This window comes from Ananas comosus, unplaced genomic scaffold, assembly GCF_001540865.1.
Source record: "Ananas comosus cultivar F153 unplaced genomic scaffold, ASM154086v1, whole genome shotgun sequence".
Classification (NCBI taxonomy): Eukaryota; Viridiplantae; Streptophyta; class Magnoliopsida; order Poales; family Bromeliaceae; genus Ananas; species Ananas comosus.
In genome coordinates this window covers 19,915-45,662 of record NW_017890546.1, presented here as the reverse complement: position 1 = coordinate 45,662, position 25,748 = coordinate 19,915, and the positions used below count along the sequence as shown (strand labels likewise).

The following is a 25,748-nucleotide window of genomic DNA, read 5'->3' as shown; positions in this document are numbered from 1 at the left end:
CTCCGCACCTACTCGACGGATCGACGAACCGTCTTCGTCGACGCGTTCAGGGACCTAGCAATTAGGTTCACGACCCATCAAAATAGATCAAAACCCTAGATTTGCTAAAATCCCAATTCTGAGCCCTAGGTCTCAACAATGGAGAAATCCGGGGTGCGAGCTTCGATTTCGAGCTCGAACCTTCTCCCTAGCTTCAATAGGTTCCATTCGACCCATCTCTAAACCATAAAACCCCCAAACCCTAGAAAACACCATTAAAGGGGTTAGAGTTTACCTCTCTTCAAGACTCCAAGCTTGAGGGAGAGAGAAGAAGACAATCTTCTTCTTCTTCTTAGTCTTCTCCTTCCTCTTTCTCTTCTTCTCCTTCTTCTTCTTCCACTCCTTCTTCTTCTCCTTCTTTTCTTTCCTAGAGAGAGAGAGGGAAAGGGTGTGAAAGGGAGAGAGAGCAACTGAGAGGGAGAAAGGGGTCCCTAAGCCCTCATATAGGCCATTTTGCAAATAGCTGTCACGCCCGGGTACCAGCGGAAGCATAGCCGGCACGTGCACAGACCCGCCATACACCTGCAGTATATAAGGCGTCTACGAAGAAGCAAGTCGATAGGCAATAAAACATAGAGAGTCCTATCCTGATATCAGAGCAATGTACAAGTCAAGATACTATCAGCAAAAGAACAAAGAGTATACAATCCCAAAATCTCAGCAAAAAGGAGAAATATCACAACTACATAGTCTGATCTCAACAAATCATATACATCGCAGGGTATACAAAAGGAATAGGTACAACGGTGGTCTCTCTATACATAGGGACATCACCCTCGGCCGTAGCCCGAGTAGCAAGGTGATAGACTAGCATGCTCCTAGTAGTCCCTAGCTAGGCGCGACTCCCTTGCCACGATCCCTAGCCTCTCCTGTAACAGGCTCTGTAAAAACAACCACCAAAAGGGCGTGAGAACTATAAACAATAGTTCCCAGTGGGTAAGCCGCCAGCCTCGGCGAATTACACCACTAGGCTCATGATGTACTAAATAGAAATTAAAGCAGTAATTTGCATGATATAGAAATATGCAATGCTAACCGGTGACAGGCATGTATTCAACATGTAAACATGATTTCTGCAGTAATGAATCAACTGAATAATAGAAGTATTGCAACTACTATAAACATGAACGTAAACATAATCATAGAAGTGTAAGTACTACTGTACACTACAACTGATACTCATTCATTACTATCATTAACACTTTCACTTTCATTTTCATTCACTAGGACCTACTCAAGGTAGTCCAGCTTGCGCCGCGCCTAATGGCCCCGTGGTAGTATACACTCCCCACGGCAATCCACTTCGGCACCCAATCCCGCACGGGCGAGCAACTGTCGCGTAGGCCAACTCCGGAGTGCCGGCTTGTAGGGAGCTACCCTCACAAGCGTGTGCGAATGAGCACGATGGCAAGCAAGCAAAGTCCATTACCCACATGTCTCAATTTTCATATTTTCATTTACAAAGTTCTTACCCTCGATCTTCAGATCGGAATTTCAATACACAAATAGTAACAAGAGCTAGTAATCACTAGATTGTAAACGTGTAAGGGTAAAGCTAAAACATATAGCATTATAATCTGTTCACTAGTATGGCACTATCAGCATAGTCCAGAGCATGTCATAGTTCTCTACGTTAGAGTCAAGAGAATGTCATTGTTCTCTATTGTTCATAAGTCATTCAACTGAATTGAATATGAATATAAATACTTTCATACATATATGTTCTCTACTTTATAAAGATTTCATTTTGCTTAAGCATCAATTGTCACAATGATATGTTTCCAATTTTCTATCAATCACATATACACTCAAAGCACCTATGCGATTACTCTATTCTGTAGATACATATAGAACATAGGGGAGCTCCACTTGCTCTGGTTAGGTCAAACCCACCTAGTACTAGGCTCCAACTATTCACAAGAAGTCTCACAATCGGCTCAACGAAGCCCCAATGCTGCTGAAAACAAACGTCAAGATTGGATTAAATCTACGGCCGAAATGTCCGATTTCGGCTCAATTCACATCTCGTATCAAATAGTAACATAAGTCGCTGTTTTGGTTCACTTTAGTACCTCCAATTAAGTCTCTAAAGGCTTCCCAAAGCCAACCAAGGATGACGCAAAAGTCGGTCGAACTCCCGCTGCGATCAATCATTAAACGACGTCAACGTGCATGTCTACTATTAACTTTAGCCGAAATCTTGCGAAATCAGTTTTAGAATGGAAATTCCTGCTTACCTCAGGTGAGAACGCCCTCTAAATCAATCCCCAAGGTCACCACATTAGCTCTAGATGGTTCGAAAACCTGCGGCGGTGAAATCACATCCAAGCTGCATTAGTTACGCGATTAAGCTTCATATAGGTTCAAACTAGCTTCATAGCTAGCTAAATTATCTCAATCAAACATCAAAGCAGCATAACCCTGGTTTAAGGTGATTAATTTACCATTAAATAATTCATCTTTAATTGCTGAAACCTCAGCCTAGCACAGCAAGAAGCAAAAACTCGAAATCGCTACTCAAGTCGACGAATAGAACGTCGATAACGGCAAAAATAAGTCGATTACCTTCTCAAGCTTCCAACCAATGACCCGCTGATCCAGGGCTGCGAGAACCCGTCCAAAACACTCCCTCACACGTCCACAAGGGCTCTGGGAGACGCGCAAACAGCGGAGAACCAACGTTGCGACGAAAACGAGCGAAATCGGCGAATTCTTTGTAGAGAGAGAAAAACCCTAGAGAGAGAAAGAGAGAGAGATGGTAGAACACTCCTCTGCACTCCAGCAATATCTACAGAGCTCCTGGGGTCGAGCTGGGTCAAGTAGATAGGTATCAAAATGTGAAATGACCAAATTAACCTTGCTGCCAGCTTTCTGCCAGTCTGTACCGGTACAAGGTGATGGCTGTACCGGTACAGCAAGCAGAAAAACATTGATTTCGCCAGTTCAATGCAATTTCTCACTTTTAACCCTCCAATCACTCTCTAACTTGTTCAAAAACTTGTCCAAGTCATTTAGAACATGTAGGATAGTTCCACACTTCCTTCCACACACTCGAACTCTGCAATTTGCGAAAGTCCAGTGTATTACAATAGCCCCCTCAACTTTTCATTTCCTGAAATAGCCCTCCCTGGGCCATTTTCGCAGTGAGGGACCGGTCCTAGCTCTCGGAGAAGGCAACCTCTCGAAGCCCGAAATCACATGCCCCAAGAAGGCAACCTCTCGAAGCCAGAAATCACATTTCTTCAGCTTTGCGAATAGCTTCTCCTCCCGAAGGATTTGAAGCACCGTCCGCAGATGCTCCGCGTGTTCCTCGTCGCTCCGCGAATAGACCAAGATGTCGTCTATGAAGACCACGACAAATCGGTCCAAGCACGCCTTGAACACACGGTTCATCAGGTCCATGAATGCAGCCGGGGCATTAGTGAGCCCGAAAGGCATAACCGTGTATTCATAGTGTCCATAGCGCGTGCGAAATGCCGTCTTCTGAACATCCTCCGACTTGATCTTTAACTGATGATAGCCGGATTGTAGATCTATCTTCGAGTACACTCGTGACCCCTGTAATTGGTCGAATAAGTCGTCGATTCGGGGCAACGGGTACTTATTCTTTATGGTGACCCTATTCAACTCTCGATAATCCACGCAGAGTCGAAACGAGCCATCCTTCTTGCGCACGAACAACACCGGGGCTCCCCACGGTGATACGCTCGGCCTGATAAACCCTTTATCGAGAAGATCTTGTAACTGATCCCTCAACTCTCTTAACTCTGTCGACGCCATGCGGTATGGGGCCTTTGAGATCGGCGCCGTCCCGGGAATCAAGTCTATAACGAACTCGATCTCCCGATCCGGCGGCATCCCCAGTAGCTCCGCGGGAAATACATCTGGGAATTCCCGTACCACCGATAGTTCCTCAAAATTCGGAGTCGCTCGGTCCACTTCCACGACGGTCGCCAAAAATGCTACGCAGCCGCCGTTGACCAACTTCCTAGCTCTCGTCGCTGATACTGTCGCGACGAAGCAAGAACTCCGACAAGCTCGATAAACGAACTCCTTCTGTCCTGGCTCCCGAAAGGTGATCGATCGATTTATTCTTACAATCGATCGTGGCGTAATACTTCGAGAGCTAGTCCATGCCCAAAATGACGTCATACGCCTCCAGTTTAGTGAGTTCCAACATCCGGATGGGCATCATCCATTCACCTACTTGTACTCGGCATGACGAGCATTCCGTGTAGGTATTAAATGACGACTCGGGACCTTCGACTCGCCACTTGCCACTTGCTTCTATGGGTATGTCATGCATGCGTGCAAATACTCTACTAATAAATGAGTGCGTGGCACCCGTATCGAACATAGCTCTGGAGCGAACTCCATTGATTAGAACCATACCTCCCACAACATCAGGTTCCTCGGCTTGGGCAGGCTCCTCGGCACGGGCCTGAGCGGCGAATACCCGTCTGCTCGGCGCTGATCGAGTCACCTCTGGCTGGCGCGGCGCCAGTGCACGTCCCGCCGATACAGGAACATACGGGGCCCCTCCTTGATAAGGCGAGGGCGCTGGAGTCGATGCGACTGACGGAGTAGACGAAGCCCTTGTCGGACAGTCGCGGCTGATGTGTCCTTCTTGTCCACAATTAAAGCATCTTCCCTGTCGTTGTCTACACTGCGGTGCCCGATGGCCTCGATCTCCACAGATAGGGCACCGCCGCGGCCTACGGCCCCACCGCGGCCTACGGCCCCACGACTGCGACCGCGGATACTTCGGGGGCCTCCTCGAACTCGATTGTCCCCCCGAACTGCCGCCCGATCGCTTCTTCCCCTTGTCTTGGGATCCGGCCAACAACTCACGTTCCTCTCGCACGTGGGCATCTCCGTGCTCTGCCCATAGCGCCTTATTGAAAACCTCGGCGAAAGTCGTGAGCTGGAACAATTGCACCGCTCTATATATCCATGGCTGAAGTCCTCACAAGAACCACTCGGCTCGATCCGCGTCGTCCTTAACCACGTCCGGGACGCAGTCTATAATGTGGGAGAACTCCTGTTCGTAGTCCGCCACCGAAAGGTCCCCCTGCCTCAATTTGCGAAACCTCTCCTTTAGCTTTCGCTTCTCGGTGTCGGGGAAGTAATTTCCAAACATCTCCTTCTTAAACTCCTCCCAGAGCATTGGTGGAAGATCAGAGGGTCGATCGCGCTTCAATCGCTTCTACCACACCTTCGCCGCCTTATCAAGGCAATGGGTGGCGAAAGGCACCTTATCTTTCTCCGGGGTGTATAGGTCCTCGAAAAGAGTCTCCATAGAGTCTACCCAAGACTCCACTACCGACGGCTCCACTTTTCCCCCTTCAAAGGTTGGTGAATTAAACTTCATGAACTTCATCAGAGCCGTCAGCGCACGTTCCCGCTCCACTTCGTCGGCCGTCGTATCGAGTGTCGCCGAACCCGAAGTTGTCGGAGGCGCACTTGTCGGTGAGGGAACCGCCGCCATCGAACCGCCGCTATGCCCTCACCCTCGGCCGCTACCGGCGTGCGTGCCGAAGGTGCGGGCGGATCGCGATCTCCTACCGCCGTCGCGGCCACCGCCGCTGCTGCTTGCCGCTCCACAACTTCTTGGAGTTGCTCGAACCGAGCCTCCTGGCGCTACATCGCGCCCAACATTGCAGCGACCTGCTCTCGCAGCTCCTGCATCTCCTCCGATCTTGGCTGCTCGGGCTCCGCAGAAGGCGGTACCGGAGCAGACCTACGCACGTAACGCCTTGGGGGACATTTGCTCCTGAAAAGCAACAACTCAATCAGTTATCTCAATCCGATAACTTCCTCAACGTTCACAAAATTAAACGTCTCGACAATAAAATCGGGCGGAAGCTCAAGTGTTCCAGTTCTGGACTCTTAGCGTCGCGTCGTCGGCCACCGACACATCACTACGAGTCGAGAAACTAGTATCACTTGGATCCGTCTCTATTCACGGCTAGAGACACAACACCAACTTCGAACCAATCGATCAACTTCCGCTATTGCCATGGGTTCACGTTCACTCACGTCCCTATAACCTTAGGGTTTACCAACCTAGGGTCTCCTAGGTCATCCTAGACTCTCTTTTTACTTGCTCTGGTGCTCTGATACCACTTTATCTGTCACGCCCCGAGACCGCTACCAATTTGGTCCGGTCCGGGCGCGTCGAACAGACGCCGAACGGACAGGACCTCCCCTGTCCGCCCAAGGCTAAACAACAGATCATGTATAAGAATTTGCCCAGGAATCAATTCATAAATACATGATCACAAGGAGCACCGCCAGTGCTAACAACTAAGAGCAAGGTACAAGTATGAAACATTTACAAGTACATAAAGAGAGAAGAGGCTATCCATTACATTCATTTGACGTAAAACATATATTTAGTTACATCTTTTACTTTCTCCCAAAATATAAATACGATCACTCGAACCTCACCCTATACAACATCTACTCTCAAACATAAATACAGGGTGGTAGCTAATGCAAAAGGGAGGTAGCTAATGCGACTAGAGCGCCGGGCCCTTACCACGATCCTCACGCTCACCGGGGATGCCCAAACTCGAGCCTGTAAAAAGTCGGGTGAGAACTATCTTCCATAGTTCCCAGTGGGTTCGGCCGCCGACTCCGCCGATCTCCCCACTAGGTCCAAGCAGGCAAAAGTAGATAATCGATAGATAGATAGATAAAGAAGGCGGTAAACGACAGAAGTAAAGCTACTCTACTATGCCCAATCATAAATATATGAATGCATGTACAATGAAATAGGTAAGCAACTAACCTGTTATCATGTCCAAAGGTATAGCCATTCACTCGTTCATTAACCTCATTTACTTGTTCATTAATCTCATTTACTTGTTCATTAATCTTATGGCTTGCCCGAAAGCTTGCCTACTGCTCACTAGCCATCTCGAAGGTAGGGAAGGTCAACTCGCACTACGAACCGAGACCATCTACCGGGACCCGAAATAGGAAATCCCTTGGGACCCAAAATAGGCAATCCCACGTGACCAACACCGGAGCGCACTACTTGTGTGGGGCTTCCATCACAAGATTTAAAAACAGACCGTGAGCATGATCCAATCCTTATCTCGAGAATACCCTATCCTCTAGAGTTACAATCATCATATAGTCCATAGGTTTCACATACACTACGACTCATATGTGTCATTTGTTCTTTTGCCTACTATCAACTAAATGCCACTCGTTCATTTGTTTAATATCAAACCAACCATTGAGTCCACCTCTTTCTCTGCACTATAGGATTCATAAGTCTCGATCCAATCCTTATCAATCCACTATGTCAAGTATCCAATACATACTACAATATCATCAAGGAAAGCATAAGGAAAGGCAATGCACAATCATCCTATAATGCAGTAATACAAGATGCAGAATCGAAATGTACTAAGACATAGAAGGGAGCCCGATTGCTTCGGGATGGACACCACCCACCTCCTGGTGATGCCGCGATGATAGAAAACTCGACGTTGCGGTCTTTGCACGTCGCTTCAACTCCTCGGGGCGAAGCGAGCCCTCAAGTACCCGATTCGGCGATTTCTCCGCACCCGCTCGTCGGATCGAGAAACCGACTTCGCCGACGCGTTCCGGGACCTAGCAATTAGGTTTGCGACCTATTAGATTAGACCAAAACCCTAGATTTACCAAAATCCCAAATCTGTGCCCTAGAATGGCAACGAGGGAGAAATCCGTGGTGCGAGCTTCGATTTCGAGCTCGAACCATCTATTTATCTCCAATAGGTTCTATTCGAACCAACTCTAAGAAATAAAACCCAATCCTAAGAAATCCACCATGAATGGGTTTGGAGCTTACCTCTAAGCCAAGCTCCAAGCTTGCCCTAGCTTGAAGGAGAGAGAGAAGAAGATGATCTTCTCCTTCTTCTTGATCTTCTCCTTCTCTTTTCTCTTCTTTTCCTTCTTCTTCTTCTTCTTCTCCTTCTCTTTCTTTTCTTTCTTTTCTTTCTTAGAGAGAGAGAGAGCAAAAATGTGTGAGAGAGAGAGAGCAAATATGAGGGAGAGAGAGGTCCCCCAACCTCTAATAAAGGCCATTTTGCAGATAGCCCTCTCAACTTTTCATCCTTCAAACCAGCCCTCTCTGGGCATTTTCGCAGTGAGGGATCGGTCCCAGCTCAGGGAGACCGGTCCCCGAGAGCTGCCCTCTCGAGCAGAAGGGTTTTCGCGTTCGGGAACCGGTCCTTGCCTGAGAGACCGGTCCCCGGGAGACCGGTCCTTGTCCAAGAGACCGGTCCCCGAAAGTTGGATTCGCGGGACTTAGCCAAATTTCGGCTATTCTCGCTGGGCTGACGTTCGGGAACCGGTCCCTGCCTGCCAGGGACCGGTCTCATCAGAGACCTCCGCAGCCCAGCCTGATGGGACCGGTCCCTCCCTGCTAGGGACCGGTCCCCGAGAGCATTTCTGCTCCAGTGCAAGTTTTGCACTGGTGCTCTCGCGGACCTTTCCTTAATGCACTTTATGCATTATAATCACCTTCGGACTTTCCGAAGCTTACGCACTCGACAACTAGTTGATTCTAGTCGAAGTCTAATCCTCGAGTTTCGAGAATTCACTTCCTTACACTTACCTTCGTCTAACGTTGTGTGTTTATCCTCTATTGCTACTAATTCCAATGCTTCTCTTTCTTCGCATGACTCTTCGAGCAATAATGGCGAAAGTGAGGAGGAATCAAACGACGACGACATAGCGAAAGCGTACAATCAACTTCTCATTGACTCAAAGAAAATGGCTAAACTCAATAAGAAGTTGAGACGTCGTTTGTTGGAACTTGAGGAAGAAAACAACAACGTGAAGACTTTGAATAAGGCTCTTGAGGAGGAAAGGGATTCAAGCTTGAAGAACATTTCGGACCTCCAAGAGAAGCTTAATGAAGCAGAATTAACAATCAAATCATACAAAGACAAGGTTGGATTTTTGGAGCAACAATTCAAGGAATCGCACACATCCAACAGGTCACTGACCAATCAAGTTCGTCAACTTCAATCCGACATTCAACGATTTTCTTCTGGATCAAAGAACTAGATCATATGCTCGAATTGGGTCAAACGAACAAGCTTGGACTCGGATATGAACGGACATACGTTGAGAAGGATTTAAATTGAACTTTTAAAGTCTCAACAACTTCGAAAGAGAAGGTGTGTCATAAATGTGGCAAGAAAGGACACATTAAAAGGAATTGCCCAAATAAGGAAAAGAAGAATCAATCGGCAATATCTAAACCTCAAACGGCATCATCTACAACTCGACTTTCCCCGCGGAATCAAGAGAAAAATCAAGTTAGCCGAGTACTTCAAAAGAACCGGATTTCTAATGCACAACGCCAAGTTCATGCAAAACAGGTGCATAAGTCTCAACGACAATTTCAACCGAAGCCTCAAACGAAGAGACCACCAACGGTTGATCAAAAATCTAAACAAACAGCACCAAACGTCGACAAGCCGAGAAAACCAAAGATCCGACAAGTTTGGATCCGGAAAGGTGATATCTTTCCTTGCTCCTCGTCTTAGTCATTTTGATCTTTTGTGTAATGCTTTGATTGGTGCTTGTTGCATAATTTTATTCATTGCATTACATGTTTGAATGATTTTTGGTGCATTGAATTTTTGTTTATCGTTTTAAGGAAAGGTATTTAGGAATTCAAAATTTTCGAGAAAAGAGATGATTGAGATCCATGATTTTGGAGAGAGAAATTTTTTTTTTAAAAAAAAAGTGTTTGAACGGTGTTTATCTTCACAATAATAATTAAGTTAAACTCATATTAATTATCAGTTTTACTCCACTTTTTATTATTTTGACGATAATTTAATATATGATTTCTTAATGCATATATTTATCAAAACTTTGAAATCAAATTTGATTTTTTGGTGATTAATTCATCTTGGTTGTGAGTATTGGATATGATGAATGGATATTCTCCAATTGATTAAAATTCGTCAAAATTATTTTCAACTGTGAAATTGTCTAATTTAGGGGGAGTTTGAAATTGTTTAAAAATAAAAAAAAAGGAGAAAAAGAAACTCCTATGGTTAAAAGATGTGGAAAGAGTTACATCCTAAAACGAGTGTGAAAACTATCACCACATGTAGGAAAGAGCTACCACTCCGGTCGTCCGGCAAGTGTGTGAAGCTACCACATGGAAATTAATTGAAAAGCCGAAAATGTTGGAAAAAGTTTATAAATATTAAAATTTTCGGAGTTATAAGGTGGTAAGTTGAAAAAATGCTCAAAGAGCCACCCCCGGTGCCATATTAGTTAAATCTCTATTTTGAATGTGTTACGACAAATTGGTGTCAATTTTGTTGAATTTCTAAAAATCATTTTTCATCAACTTACATCTTGATGATTTTGAATCATTAAATTATTTTTGATATTGAAATTTTGATGTTTCGATGTGTTTTGAAATTTTATAATATCTTATTTTCATTATAATGATTTTTGGAGTAAAAGCCTTAATTATATGAATTTAATTTAAATTTGATGGGTTTTTAAAGGATATTTTTCGAAAATTTTTTTCACATTTTGGTCCTTGTACCGGTACAAGAAACCGTGTTCCGGTACAAGGTCTGTATCCGAGCGGAATATAACCGGATATAACGCTTCGATCTCTCTCAAATCTCAACCTTTTTCGAAAATTTTTGTTCCTGAGAGCTCCAGCGACTCTTCTTCAGCCATTCTACACGTTCTCCCCTTAGATTTGTAAGTTTTTAGCATCAAATTTGTGAGTTTTATCCCGGTTTTGATATTTTCACTGTTTTTGCGGGATAAGGGTTTGATCTCTGTGCTAATTCGTTTTTGATGCAATTTTTTGCTATAGATCAGTGTCTTAGGCTATTACTTTGCTTGTAGAACACTTGAACAACATCAAAATAAGTTATTTTTCGCTGATCTAAGATTTATGCTCTAATATGCATGTAATTTCGGGATTTTTAAAAAATATTCAATTTTTGTTGAAATTTTATGCATGATCTGGTTAGAAATAGCATTTGTATGCATTCTAATGTTATTAGAAATTTTTTCGGTATTTTTACAGATTTTTTCAAAAATTTTGTTCATGTATGCAATTTTTTGATATAGGAAAATGGCGTTTTTGCTCGTATTGGTGTTGTTGGTGCTAATGGCTGGGAGACGGAGCCGTGGTGGTGGTAGAGGTCGTCATGGGGTTTCTAAAAGGACACGCACAACTGAAGAAGCGTCTGGGTCTGATCCGGATTATCAGGCGAGCTCCCCGGAAGAATCTGAAGAACCTATTGCTCGACTTGACAAAGGCAAAAGAATAGCTGGCAAATTATCTCATGGTGGTGGTTCTCGTACTCATGAGGGACGTACAAAACAAGCTACGGATGTCCCTCCAGCTCGGCAAAGGTTGTTTGCGTCGAAGTCGTGCATAGCTGAACGCTTTGTGAACTTTAATGACTTGGTTCGGGATGTTCCTGATTTTGGTCGACTGCTACAGCGTGCACCTATTGAGCCAGTTGGACGGGTCCCGGCCAAGGCTCCTTTCTGTGTGGAACTCATTCGGGAGTTCTATATGAATGGAAAAGTACTTGCTGAAGACGATGACACAGGCACTTTTATTTTTGAGACTATTGTGCGACAAAGGAGATTCCCAGTTACCTCCTATGATATTGGAGAGCTCTTGGGAATGAATGTGGACACTACCGGTCTTCTCTATACGTCAGGAGGATTCCAATCGTCAACTCACATGGATATCGTTATTGGAGCTATATGCAAGGCTGGTGTACACATGACTCATGGTTGCATAGAATTCAAGGATTTATTACCAGAGTACCACTTGTTATCCTTGGTCATGAGCTACAATGTTCAACCAATCATTGGCACGAAGAGGATTCGTTCGGAGAGATTAGTATTGCTATATCTTCTTGGTCATCCCGAGCAGGCTCGTGGGTTGAACATCAACATTCCATTTCTGATCTGGCAAAGGATGATTCACGTAATTCAGGGTGCCACTCGACGGGATCTACTTCCATTCCCTGTTATGATTACGAGGATTCTTCAAGCAAATGGAATAGATACATCATGTGACAAGTATGATGTTGGCCTTGGGCCTATTGATTCAGTTACTTGTGCTAAGTCGGTTAGCACTCTCAAGTCATTCCATCAGACGAAGGGGCCACCTCCTGAAGCATCTAGCCGAGCACCTCCACCGAGAGCAGCTTCTAGCTCTGCTCCTCCGCCTCCCTCCCGAGGGAGTTATGATACTTCATCTAGTTCGGGGGGAGCGATGACATTGGAATAAGTTAAGAATGATTTGCGAAAATTAAAGAAGAAGGTGAACAACATTGGAAGGAAAGTTGAATCCAGCATCAAAAAGTTTGAATTAAGTATCAAAAGATTGATGGATAAGATGGGGTGTCGACATGATGATATTTGGGAACCCACTCCATCTTCTGCCTCGTATCAGCGGTCATCTTCACGACATCCTATCATTCCACCGTCTGGTGATTCTTCTGAGGCTGGAGGTTCTGGAGCTGGTGCTGGAGATAATGATGATGATGACGACGACACGGAGTGATTTCTTCGTCGAGCTTAGTCTTTCTCTATCACTACATTTGCTTTTTAGGATGATGTTTTAGTTTTGGTTATGCTTGTTTTTCTTTTAGGCTTGTAACAATGACTTGACTACGGTTATACTTTTCTAGTATGTTTTCTCTTTCTATTTGCTTTTTTTTGGCAATTTTTGACAAAAAGGGGGAGAGCGTAGGTGAAGGGGGAGAGCATGGATGAATAGGCATTGAACTAAAGCAGAGGATAATGAGTTCAAAAACAAAGGTGGAGATATGAACAAAGACGGAGAAGGTATAAGAATTTAAGGCTAATCATCTTTGAATGAATTGTTTTGCAGGAAATCAAGACTTCGAGACTCCTAGTTCCGTCTAAGTCATAGAGTCTGTTTTAGGAGTTTTTGATGTAATTTTGATTCTCAATTTGTATTTGGACTACATGCGAGGAGTTCGATGTTTTGGTGATGACATTGAACTTCATTTTTTAAATTGTAATTTGTGAGTTTGTGTGTGTTTTGTCACGAAATTGCCAAAGGGGGAGATTGTTAGATCCTATGTGTTGGCAAGTTTCGTGGGTCGAGTCGGAGTCTTGAAGAAGTCCGGAGCGGAGTATTAAAGATCGAAGAATCCAAGACTTCGAAGAATCGGAAAGGACGCAAAACACGTAAAACATGAATCACGATGCTTAGGTAAGCTTTAAATCTTGTTTATGGTGATTCATACTTAATTATAGATTTTAGAATCATGTTTTCAAGTTGTAATTGATTAGAAAGTTTCTAAGAGCTTGTAAAACTCGAAACAATGTATTTTCAGAGAAAATTGCATTGTTATACCGGTACAAGGGTTTTCTGTCCAGGGTACAGACATCAGCGTTTGCGCAGAAAAGTTTGATGGTTGTTCCGGTACAACCATCATGGCTGTACCGGTACAAGCTCTATTCCGGAACAAGCTGCAGCCTGTTCAGGGTACAGAAGCTTCGCAGAAAAATCTTCCGTCATGCTGTACCCTGGACAGCTTTCCTTGTTCCGGTACAAGGTGATGAATATGGAAAGAAACTTTCTAATTCTATTCCGGTTTGATTCTAAAGTTTATAAATAAGCTATAGGGGTTCTCTAACTGTTTAAGCATCATAAGAATACATGTTTGAGAAACCCTAGAGGCTCGGATTTCATTCTAAACCTATTTTCTACAAATTAGCCTCTTTAGATCAAATCGAGATAACGTTTCGCATTCGCTATATGTCGATTTGATCTAGTCTTCGCTTGGAGTTCTATTCCCTGATTTTCTACGATACTCCTAAGCGAAGAATCACCATAATCATGATGCTCTTCATGAACGGCGTCGTGGATTTGGCGTGAACAAAGGCGGTTCATGGATTCGGATCGTTGGCTCGTAGATTCGAGTGGCGTCGTGGATTCGGCGTGATTGAAGCTTCGTGGATTCGAAGTGGAGGCGTTCGTGGATTCGAACGTGAGGGCGTGGACAACCCGGAGGGTAGCGCGAAGATTCATAGGAGGTTAAGAGAGGTTGAGTCCGTGGAGTCGGCAATCACCTTGTAATCTTTTCTTTTAGTGAATTATTTTTTCGCGTGTTGGTCCCGTGGGTTTTTCTCCAAGTTTGAGTTTTCCCACATAAATCTCGATGTGTTTTTTATTTTTCGCATTTATTTTTATTGCATCGAGATTTGTGGTTTTTGGCCGTTCACCTATTCACCCCCCCTCTAGGTGATAGATACAATCTATATAGATCCTTGGGCTCCTCAAATCTTTCAAATGCTGCCATGGATTAGCGCTAGAGGTGGGTTAATCATCGGATTCTCCTCCTAAGTGTATGCATAGTCAACATGTATATTTTAGCCTTTGTATATCATGTTTTTAGCTCGAATTCATCGGTTAGCATGTTAAACAAAATCTGAATTTGGAGTATACTGTAGTGAGTTAGATAAATTATACATGTTGGACTTGGAATTGACTTAGGAGAAAACTAGCGATTCTACACTATCATATGTTAAACCACCAGATTTAGCTCTAGGAGCCGTAGTTTGTTTGTATCACCGCAGTTTGTGCGCGATGGATACCCATATTAGTGTAGAATGCATTTACGCTCGTGCTGGGATGCCGAGCTTGAGTAATATTCAACTGTAGGTTCTACACTGTCATTTTTAAAAATTATCAAATAGCTACTTAAGTTGTTGTGCTTCGTATCCACACTGTTAGTGCGCATTTGATACTCAGATAGTTTCTAAAGCTGTTGCGTTTCGTATCCACGCTGTTAGTGCGCATTTGATATTCAGATAGCTTCTGAAGCTGTTGCGGTTCGTATCTACGCTGTTAGTGCGCATTTGATACGCGGATAGCTTAGGAGCTGTAGTTTATTTGTATCGCCGCAGTTTGTTGGCGGTGGATATTCAGGATAGTGTATAATGCATTTACGCTCGCGCTGGGATGCCGAGCTTATTTTTACAGTAGTGTTTAGACTGTTTCGGACTGTCGGGTGCCGTTGAGGTTGACGGTGGATCCAAATTGCTGTTTTTGCATCAGATTGTGCCGAGGGCACGTGAGTTTGATTATTAGACCCCGTTTACTTGACTATTGCCTGTGAGAGCCTAATTGAGCTCGACAGAGACACGCTTGCATATTCGGTTGGGTAGCGCCCACGTGTGCCACTCCGGAGTCGGGCTTAGTTCTGTTGCGTTGGTGTTGATGTGTCCTGGTTGGACTTGTTCTCCACGGACTGCTTAGTGTGGAGGTAGCTGTTAGCTTCGACAGGCGGGACGAGTGAGTTCGCAGTCCCTAGTGAGATTGGGTCAGAGACTGCTTTATTCTACAGATAGTTAGTATTGGATCATGATAGTATAGTGGCATATAGCTGTAGATTATTTTCAGTTCCTTTATTATAATTTGTGCGTACTTTCTATAGATTTGGTGGGTTAGCCGATGAGATTGAGGGCGGTACCGACTGAGGACTACTTCTTTTGCAGTAGTTCTCACGCCCAGTTGTTACCCCTCTTTTTGCAGAGCCTTCTTCTTCGGCTGCTGCTGTCGCGGATATCGATCGTGGAAAGGGAGTCGCGAGCTAGACACTTCCCGTTTTGTTGCTAACTTAGAGATATACCAGCTACAGGTAGTTGTAGTTTTTTGTTCTTGTACATACTGATGTTAGATCCTCGCTGGAGCGAGTATTTTTGTACCAGGATGCTATGTATGTATAGTGAATCAGTTTTATTTATACATTATTCTTTTTAGCAGCTCTATACTACTGATTGTAGTATTGTATAATTACAAGTACAGGTATAGCTATCGCTTCGTATACAGGAAAAATTTCTATGTATATGGCGGATCTGTTGGAGTGTCCAGGAAAACGAGTAATCCGGGGCGTGACAAATTAAGTTGGTATCAGAGCTTACCATTAGGTCGTTGGGACCTAGGAACTTTAAGTTTGGAAAACCTTAGGAAGGCAAGATGCGAGAGACGTGATTTATCGCGAAAGTCAGTGATTGTTTAGTTCTAACTACGCCTAGAGTGGAGTGAGTGACTGAAGGAGTGCCTGTTTCAGTCCAGAAAAATTATGTTGGCTGGAGACGACATAATTTCGAGAAGAAACAAGGGCCACCTTCTAGACTTTCATTTGATTGGGTCGAGAGTGTTTGTGTTTTATCTGACTCATATCTCTTTTCTTTGCAGCCATGTATCGACACCGAGGTCGACCACTGACGAATGATCGCGCCGTACCTCCTGAGATGCCAGAGCAGGCGGTGCCGAGTGCACCCCGGATCTGAGAGAGCAGTTGACTGCTCTGACTGAGATGATCAGGCAGCAGGATGTAATTTTGCAGAGGATGTGCGAGATTGTTACTCAGCGGTACGGTGTTGATTCAGGAGTATCGGTGCAGCAGGCACTTCGGAAGAAGCGAGGCGCTATAGCAGTTCAGGAGCCGGCAACGATGCAGGGGCAGAGTTAGGTTAGGAAGCGCCCGGTTCTAGATGATGGAGGACATTCGAGTAGCAGACATCCGCTGAGACCTCCACGATCACGCTCTCAGGGTCGTGGGTTTTCGGGGCGTCAGTGTTCCAGAGGAGCTCGTCAGTAGAGACAGTCTAGGGAGACTCCGCAGTGTGTGATTTATGGGGGACCACACTGGCCGCGACGGTGTGAGCAAAGAGAGGGCCGCTGTTTAACTTGTGGTCAGTTGGGACATATGAGGTTAGCTTGTCCCCGAGCAGCATCCTCAGCACCATCGACGATGTCAGCACAGCCGGCACCTCAGCGGGCTTTTGAACCGCCGCTGAGCTACAGACAGGAGAAAAAAGTTGCAGTACTGCAGCGAAGTGAGGATTCCGTGACCGCAGACTGTGTGGTGGCAGGTATCATTTTGATTTCTGGTAATTAAGTTTGTATGTTAATTGATACTTGTGGATCATATTATTTTGTTAGCCAAGTATTTGCATCATTGAGTGGTCTAGAGTTAGGGCCGTTATTACATACACGAGAGATGCAAATTCTCGACTATATTTTACTGGTAGCAAAGTGTTGTTGGTCGTGTCCAGCACAATTGGATATCGTCGGCGAGGGTTCGACAGTTGACGAGTAGAGGATGTGTTGCTTTTTTGGCGACGATTGTGGAGGTGCCTACGGTGGCGCCGGGACTCGAGGATATTCCTATAGTCCGTGAGTTTCCGGATGTGTTTTTCCCCGAGTTGACGACGATGCCGCCGGAGAGAGAGATCGAGCTTGTGATTGATGTAGTTTCTGGAGCTACACCAATCTCAAAGGCACCTTACGGAATGGCACCGGCAGAGCTGAGAGAGCTAAAGGCACAGCTTTAGGATCTGATGGATAAGGGGTATGTGAGACCCAGTGTATCGCCTTTGGGAGCGCCGGTATTATTCGTGAAGAAGAAGGATAGTTAACTTAGTTTGTGTGTGGATTATCGGGAGCTGAATAAGGTGACCACCAAGAACAAGTACCTTTTGGCGCGCATTGATGATCTGTTTAATCAGCTGTAAGGATCTTGTGTTTTCTCGAAGATTGATCTTTAGCCAGGTTACCACCAATTGAGGGTGGGGGCTGAGGATGTTCCTAAGACGGCTTTTCGGACTTGGTACGGGTATTATGAGTTTACCGTGATGCCTTTTGGTTTGACGAATGTCCCTGCCGCATTCATAGATTTGATGAATAGAGTGTTCAAGCCATTCTTGGATAGATTTGTGGTTGTGTTCCTAGGTGACATCTTGATTTACTCCCAAAGTGATACCGAGCATGAGGAGCACTTGAGGATTGTGCTACAGCTTCTGAGAGAGAACTTGTGTGCCAAGTTGAAGAAGTGCGAGTTCTAGTTATGGGAGGTTACTTTCTTGGGCCATGTGGTTTCTGCAGTTGGAGTAGCAGTAGACCCAAAGAAAATTGATGCTATTCGGGAGTGGCTCAGACCAACGACGGTGATGTAGATGAGGAGTTTCCTTGGACTTGCTGTATATTACCGTCGGTTTGTGGAAGGCTTTGCGAAGCATTCCACCCCCCCTCACTCGATTGACTTGTAAAAGAATTAAGTTCATCTAGAGTAAGGATTGTCGGAGGAGCTTCGATGAGTTGAGACCGAGGTTGACGTCGGCTCCTATCCTTGCCCTTTCAGTGATAGGGGAAGAATTTGTGATCTACCATGATGCATCGCACAGTGGTTTGGGCTGTGTGCTCATGCAGCATGGTAGGGTAATTGCATATGCTTCACGACAATTGAAGGATTACGAGAAGAATTACCCTACGCATGACTTGGAGTTTGCCGCAGTGGTTTTTGCATTAAAGTTGTGGCGGCATTACTTGTATGGCGGGCACTGCGAGGTGTTTACTGATCATAAAAGTCTCAAGTATCTGTTCACTTAAAATGAGTTGAACCTGAGGCAACGCCGGTGGTTGGAATTGTTGAAGAACTATGATATTAGTATTCGGTTACATCCCAGCAAGGCGAACGTGGTGGCAGATGCGTTGAGTAGGAGGGCAGTGTAGAGCTTAAGTATGATGATTACGCAGCAAAGGCCGTTACTTGAGGAGCTGCAACTGTTGAGGCTCGGGGTAGTGTCCCCTAGGTGTACTGTGAGATTGATGTCTATGGCCTTGCAGCCCACTCTGTTTGATAAGATCCGGGAGAAACAGAGTGGAGACTCGCACTTGCTGAGGATTCAAGAGCAGTTAGAGAGGGGACAAGCAGAGGGTTTTGTTGTGGACAGTTTGGGAGTACTGCGGTACAGGGACCGACTGTTTGTGCCTATGGATTCAGAGATCCGATAGGATATATTGAGAGAGGCTCATTGTTCACCTTATACGGTTCACCCTGGTGGAACCAAGATGTATAAGGATTTAAAGGCACATTTCTGATGGAATGGATAAAGAGAGACATTGGCTGATTTGTAGCTCAGTGTTTGACTTACCAACAAGTACAGGCAGAGCATCAGGTACTTGCTGGCAAGCTTCAGAGTCTGCCAGTGCCTGAATGGAAATAGGAGCAGATCACGATAGACTTCGTCGTGGGGTTGCCTAAAGCACAGGGTGGTTTCGATACTATTTGGGTGATAGTGGACAGACTGACTAAATCTGCTCACTTCCTACCAATGTAGACCACCTGGTCCAGGGAAAGACTAGCGCAGCTACATCTGGATGAGATTGTTAGGCTGCATGGTGTGCCGATTTTGATTGTATCAGACAGAGATCCGAGGTTTATTTCGCATTTTGGAGGAGTCTTCAGACTGCCTTGGATACACAGTTGCATTTCAGCACGACGTTTCACCTTCAGACGGATGGTCAGTCAGAGCGAACCATTCAGACTCTGGAGGACATGCTGAGGGTATGTGTCCTGAGTTTGCGTACAACAACAGCTATCAAACGAGCATTCAGATGGCTCCGTTTGAGGCGTTGTATGGACGCAGATGTCGATCCCCTTTATTTTGGAGTGATGTGGGTGAAAGGAAGATGCTAGGGCCTGAGATTTTGCTAGAGGTTAAGGAAAAGGTTAGAGCAGTGCGACGACACCTTTTGATAGTCCAGAGCCACCAGAGGAGTTACGCCGATACCAGGAGACGAGACTTAGAGTTTCAGGTTGGAGATCATGTGTTTCTGAAAGTCTCGTCGTCTAGAGGGATACACAGGTTTGGAGTGCGTGGAAAGTTGAGTTCATGCTTTGTTTACCCTTTGAGGTATTGGAGCGAGTTGGACCAGTTGCCTACAGGATTGCTCTACCCCCACGACAAGCCGGTATTCATGATGTTTTTCACGTCTCAGCATTGAGGAGATATGAGTTCAATCCCTCCCACATGATTGACTTCAATCCGCTAGAGCTTAGCGAGGACTTGAGATATGAGAACGACCGGTGCGAATTCTAGCTCGTGCAACAAAAGAATTGCGCAACCGGGTCATTCCTTCTGTAAAAGTGCAATGGAGTAATCACGAGAAGCGAGAGGCGACTTCGGAGTCGGAGACTGTAATGCGGGAATCCTACCCCTACTTGTTTGAAGCTCAAATTTAAGATATGCATTAAGTTTCGAGGATGAAACATTTTATAGTGGGGGAGGATGCAGTGTCCCTAGGGTTTAGTTGACGGAATGACTATAGTATCAGCGACAAGTCGACACATCTAGAGAGTGTCAGACTGAGTCAGTGTCATTTATGCACGAAATAGATGCAGAAATGGACTTGGCGCACTCAAATAAGCAAAACTGGAGTTTTGCCAGTTTAGGGCCCACAGAAATGGGTTTAGGGCGCCCAGATCTTGAGTGTTGTTTTGTATTAGATGCTGCCGCCATTTCGGACCCTGTATAGGACGCCTGAAAATTGGACCCGAAAATTCACATCGTGAATATCGATTATGTTGACAGGTGTGTGTGGTATGTGAGATCCGCCGAAACCGGATAGCAGCCGAAACCGGATAGCAGTGTAGCTAACCGTCGGATGGAGGAATCGAAGTACTGTTTGTGCAAGTTGGAAGTTCTGGGCGCCCAGATCTTGATTTTTCTGCAGCAGTGCAGGTTAGTAAATGTTATCCTTAAGGATCAATGCGCCTAACCCCTACCTCTATAAAAAGCTGTGGACGACCTCAGTGAACCCTTTTTATCTCTTCTTCACAGGAAGCCTGCAATTTTGCATTCTAGCCCCTCAATTACTCTAAATTTTATAATTCCACCTTGAGGATTGCTGCTTTAGCAGAATTACAGCAGCGACCTACGGCGTTTTGGCTCGTGTGCGACGTAGGAAGCTCCGTTTACCACGAAACTTGGTTTGGTTGATTCTGGACTTCAAGAGGAATTCGTGGATCCCATTTTGACAAAATTTGGTTGAGGTTAGCTTGGTCAATTCTGTATTTTTCTCTGCTGCTGGTAGTTTTAAGCTGAAATTGGGAGTTCTGGGTTTTCTTGATACTATCTTTGGAGGAAGCTGGATCTTGGACTTGAGGGTGATTCTCCATCATTGTACACTGGTTTTGGGACCTTCCTCAGCTGATTTGAAGATTGTTAGGCGAGTTTTGATATTGGAATTGGAGGAATGAGCTTAAGTGCTGAAATTTGAGGGTAATAATGCAAGTTTTGGTGTTTTTGGTGTTTTTGGTGTTTTGATCCTTGAAAGAGTTTGGTTGCTGGTTCTAAGTGATTTCGGATAGTTTCAGTAGTGGTTCCAGCAACTTCGCAACCCCGTGCTGCCCGATTAGTGCTAGAGGTAGGTAATCATCGGATTCTCCTCCTAAGTGTATGCATAGTCAACATGTATATTTTCAGCCTTTGTATATCATGTTTTTATCTCGAATTCATCAATTAGCATGGTAAACGAAATCTGAATTTGGAGTATGCTGTAGTGAGTTAGATAAATTATACATGTTGGACTTGGAATTGACTTAGGAGAAAACTAGCGATTCTACACTGTCATATGTTAAACTACCAGATTTAGCTCTAGGAGCCTAGTTTGTTTGTATCACCGCAGTTTGTCGGTGGCATATACCCATATTAGTGTAGAATGCATTTACGCTCGTGCTGAGATGCCGAGCTTGAGTAATATTCAACTGTAGGTTCTACACTGTCATTTCTAAAAACTATCAGATAGCTCCTTAAGTTGTTGTGCTTCGTATCCAAGCTGTTAGTGCGCATTTGATACTCAGATAGCTTCTGAAGCTGTTGCATTTCGTATCCATGCTGTTAGTGCGCATTTGATACTCAGATAGTTTCTGAAATTGTTGCGTTTCATATCCACGCTGTTAGTACGAATTTGATACTCAGATAGCTTCTAAAGCTGTTGCGGTTCGTATCCACGCTGTTAGTGCGTATTTGATACGCGAATAGCTTAGGAGCTGTAGTTTATTTATATCGCCGCAGTTTGTTGGCTGTGGATATCCAGGATAGTGTAGAATGCATTTACGCTCGTGTTGGGATGCCGAGCTTATTTTTACAGTAGTGTTTAGGCTGTTTCGGACTGTCGGGTGCCGTTGAGGTTGACGGTGGACTCAGATTGCTGTTTTTGCATCAGATTGTACCGAGGGCACGTGAGTTTGATTGTTAAACCCCATTTACTTGACTATTGCCTGTGAGAGCCTGATTGAGCTCGATAGAGACACGCTTATATATTCGGTTGGATAGCGCCCACGAGTGCCACTCCAAAGTCGGGCTTAGTGCTGTTGCATTGGTGTCGATGTGTGCTGGTTGGACTTGCTCTCCACGGACTGCTTAGTATGGAGGTAGCTGTTAGCTTCGACAGGCGGGACGAGTGAGTTCACAGTCCCTAGTGAGATTCGGTCAGAAACTGCTTTATTCTACAGATAGTTAGTATTGGGCCATGATAGTATAGTGGCATATAGCTGTAGATTGTTTCCAGTTCCTTTACTATCATTTGTGCATACTTTCTGTAGATTTGGTGGGTTAGCCGATGAGATTGAGGGCGGTACAGACTGAGGACTACTTTTGTTGCAGTACTTCTCACGCGTAGTTGTTACCCCTCTTTTTGCAGAGCCTTCTTCTTCGGCTGCTGCTGTCGCGGATATCGATCGTGGAAAGGAAGTCGCGAGCTAGATCCCTTCCTATTTTGCTGCTGACTTAGAGATATACCAGCTACAAGTAGTTGTAGTTTTTGGTTCTTGTACATACTGATGTTAGATCCTCGCTGGAGCGGGTGTTTTTGTACCAGGATGCTATATATGTATAGTGAACCAATTTTTTTTATATATTGTTCTTTTTAGCAGCTCTATACTACTGGTTGTAGTGTTGTATGATTACAAGTGCAGATACAGCTATCGCTTCGTATACAGGAAAAATTCCTATGTATACCCACCTGTTGGCGTGTCCAGGGAAACGAGTACTCCGGGGCGTGACATGCATAGGTCCAGGTAGTTTGTCGGGGCGTTGTTGGAGCTCGGTACTCCTTTACATTACAGGTGGGTACTTCGATCCGATGTGGGTTTAGCGGCATATGCTCGGTGACTTCTTCCCTTTCTTCTCTCTTATGATTGAATATCTTGCACAACATTGAGTATACATTGATCTACTTTATGGTTATCATGCACATATATTGAATATCTTGTACGACATTGAGTATTCATTGATCTACTCTACGGTTGCCTTGTCTTATAGTATTATGATTATGTGTTAAGTATCTTGTATACTACTCTGTTCTCGTTAGTCTACTCTACAGTTGTTCCATCTTGTAGAGGAGTGATTGATCTAGTGCGTTGAGTAGCACTCCACTGATTGATTATCGTTGCATGACCTAGTGTTTGGTTACATTTCGTGCATAGTGATATGATTATATGGACATGATAGGTCAGTGATATAGTGATATTTTTTCGAAAAGATAAACCTGATTTTGTTGGATATGATTGTGATTATTCTTTCAACTTTTCATTGTTGTTGGCCATTAAGTATATTGCATCGATCGCCATACCTCGTATGCATTTCACGTATAGTAGCGGACTGATCCACCGCAATAGCGTGTTCTTTTTCGAAAAAGTAGTCGTAATCTGACCAGTGAACCCAGTAGTCCCTTACTAGGTCATATGCCAGGAAGAGCCCATCGGTCCTGTAAGGAAGTAAATTCTCGAAATACGAGAGTTGGACTTCGGTTAGAATCGACTGATTGTCGACTTGGTGTGCTTCGGAAAAGCCGAAGGCATCAAAATGGCCAAAGGTGCATTGGAATGGAGTCCGCGAGAGCAAATGATGTGAAAAACCTGCACTTGGCAGATTTGCTCTCGGGGACCGGTCCCTGGTGGGAGGGACCGGTTCCCGAACGTGGTCTGCGCGGGTTTGCTCTCGAGGACCGGTCCCTGGCAGAGAGAGACCGGTCCTATCGGCTGGTGGTTGCGGCGATGCGTGATGCAACCAGTCCCCGGGCCAGAGGGACCGGTTCCTGAACGCGTAGATTTGGGGGAGTCCTGAGGGACCGGTCCCTGGCAGGGAGAGACCGGTCCCCGTAGCCCGAATCTGCCCAAGTTGGGTTGTGTCATAGTGGATAAGTTGAGGGGTTTTTATGCAATTGTAGCATGAGTTGGGGCTATATGAGAGTGAGCTCTCTCTCTCTTCTCATTTTCTTCCCAAGCTCAACCCTAACTCTCTCTCTCTCTCTCTAATCTCTCTTTCTCTCTCTCTAGAAGGTGAAGAAGAGAAGGGATTTGGTGGAGAAGCAAGCAAGGAGAAGGATCTTCATCTTCATCTTCTTCCTCTACACCTTGGAGCTAGCTTTTGGAGGTAAGCTTGAAGCTCAATCATGGTAAACTTCTAGGGTTTGGACTTTATACTCTAGAATTGGTTTAAATAGAACTCTAGCATGCTAAAGAGATGCTTTATACATGAGTTTGAGGATTTAGAGTTTGATTCTTGCATGATGGCAAGTTAGGGCTCCAAAAATAGGGTTTTGTGATTTGTTGGGTATTGATCTAAATTGATCAAGTGTAAACCTAATTGTTAAGTGTTTAAATGCGTAGGCGAAGATGGTTCGATGATTCATCCAGTGGGTGCAAAGTTATGAACAAAAAGGATCTTCCGAGCTTTGTTTTCGCCTAGGAGGCTGAGACGACGTCGTAAAATTAGCGAACTTCATTCCTAGAGTTGTGACAACGCCAGAAGGTGGGTGGTGTCATTCCGAAGCAACCGGGCTCCTCTTTATGTCTTAGTGCATTTCAAATCTTGCATCTCTTGCATATATGCATTGTAGGATAAATGTGCATTTTCATTTTCTTATGCTTTCCTAGATGATATCATAGTGTGAGTTGAATGCTTTATATAGTGAATAGATAAGGATTGGGTCGAGACATTGAATCCTATAGTGCTGAAATAAGAGATGGACTCGATGGTTGATAAGACATAACGAGTGGCATATAACTTAGTGTAAAAAATGACACTTGACATGTGAACTTAGGGATAGGTGGATTCCCTAGTGATGAGTCATTGAATAAGAACTTAGTGTAGTTAAACACTTACATATGGACATTGGGATAGGTGGATTCCCGAGTGACTGTTAACCCTAGAGGATAGGGTATTCTCGAGTTGAGAGGATTGGATCATACTCACTGTCTGTTCAGAGCTTGTGGTGGTCGCTCCACACAAGCGTGCTCTCCGGAGTTTTGTCACATGAGGGATAGCCTTATGGGGTCCCGCAGACGGTCTCGGGTTTATGAACGAGTTAAGTTTCCTTACCATGAGATACATGTGAGTCGTGGGCGAACCTCAGGTGTCACGCCCCGGGACCGGCGGAGGCCCTCCCAGTAGCGTGCCCAGACCCGCCATATGTCTACACATATAAGGCGTTTACGATAAAAGCGGAAGTAAAAGCAAGAGATAGAACAAATATAAGAAGGGAAATAACCAGCAACTAATGAAATCAGAGCAAATATAGTTCTAACATCTATACCAAAGTAAAGAGATAAGGATAGACAATAAAGGAAATCATAAGTAGTACAATATCTGTCTCTAGTACAAAAATGGTGGTCTCTATACATATACGGTACAACTCTCAACCTCTCACAAGCATATAACACGAGAGGTAGACCACCTATCGAACGATCCCTCGGTAAGCACGCTAGCCCGAGGCGATACCCTTTCCGCGATCCCTGGCCTCTCCCTGAGTGGAAGGCTCTGAAAACATCGAGAAAAAGAGGGCGTGAGAACTATAATTTATA

At 44.8% G+C, this 25,748-nt stretch overlaps 1 long non-coding RNA gene across 1 annotated transcript; it reads right to left on the bottom strand.

Moving 5' to 3' along the window:
- Positions 1-1,932: 1,932 nt before the first annotated feature.
- On the bottom strand, positions 1,933-2,674 carry LOC109703838. The gene is made up of 4 exons (XR_002214035.1): positions 2,605-2,674; positions 2,277-2,343; positions 2,112-2,179; positions 1,933-1,996 (listed from the first exon to the last, which is right to left on the bottom strand). It is a non-coding gene; the product is annotated as an uncharacterized LOC109703838 (long non-coding RNA).
- Between the last annotated feature and the right edge of the window lie 23,074 nt (positions 2,675-25,748).